Source organism: Neodiprion virginianus, chromosome 3, assembly GCF_021901495.1.
Source record: "Neodiprion virginianus isolate iyNeoVirg1 chromosome 3, iyNeoVirg1.1, whole genome shotgun sequence".
NCBI lineage: Eukaryota > Metazoa > Arthropoda > Insecta > Hymenoptera > Diprionidae > Neodiprion > Neodiprion virginianus.
The window spans coordinates 5,884,262-5,885,536 of NC_060879.1; positions in this window are offsets into that span (position 1 = coordinate 5,884,262).

Sequence of the window (1,275 nt, forward strand, 5' to 3'; positions counted from 1 at the left end):
GAGAGAGAGAGAGAGAAAAAGAGAGTCCTAAATAACTGGGTGCGCATGTGCATACATAATGGAATTAGTGTCACAAAGTGAATTTACTGCCTCTGCACGTTGCATCGTTCGAAACTATTGCCGTACCGCCACAGTGCTTAACCATTACGGTTCATAAGCACTGGCGGTAAATCCGAAAGTGTTCAAGCAGCGTGACAATGGGGTTGACATGGACGACACGACCGCGGAGAACAAGAAACCGCAGTCAGTGACTGGTAGGCGGAGCAGGCCCTCTCGGACTTGCTGGAGTACTGTAATTTTTCGGTATATTTGCCAGTACCGAGGATAATCCCATTTGGGCGGTTGGAAAAATCATGGAATTTGTGCCCCTTTTCGAATACAGATAACATTCCGTTTCCGCTTTGAGACCCGGAAAACCGGTCCACCGATCCCAGGAGAGGCAATTCCAAAGGCGAAACCTTCCGTGCACTGCTGTTTGGATGGATGATATTCTTCCTCTGTTCATGGACGACGGACTGGCCGAGGATTCTTTCGGGGGCGGTAATCTTACTGTACCAAATAATGACAAACGAAACGGGCACGAATAATGGACGGCTAATCGTTCACTGACGATGAAAAACTTCAAGTTTTTAAACCGCTGGACAGACCGAACTATAAGACGAGATGAGGCGTAACTTTTGTATCTTGTGACGATAATACGTAATTTTAAAAGTTTGCGCTAAACTTGACCCATCGTGATAGCTGATGTTGACTAGCTGCGTCACACAGCCACCTTGCGCTCAGAGAAATTTTTAGTTCCGGTTACCGCTCACGATCACTGTTGCTATATTTTCTTGTGACTGTTGCGAAAATTTAATGCTTGTGCAAAGATAAATTGACGTTAAAGCCTTATTTAACTAAAAAAGTAGAGTAAGCCGAACAAACTGATTTTGCGTTGCAATTATCAAAAAGAATCGACGATAGCGCAAAATGGTTACGTGTACCTCGGTTTTCGTAATTCCAACGATATTCAAACAGTTTTTTTAACGATATCTGTTTTACTGAAATTTTCTAGTCACCGTGAGAAATGAAATTTTTCTCAGTGCGATTCAGATGTCAGGCGGGAGAAAAGGCCGAAAATACGAAACAATCTACGAGAAGACGCCTGATTATACACACCAATTTCATTTCCTCGTAGCAGTGGGAAATTTGATAGGTCATTTCTATAATTTGAAACTAATTTCCATGCTAATTTATGTAAACGAACATCACACGTAAGGAACAATCTAACGAGAC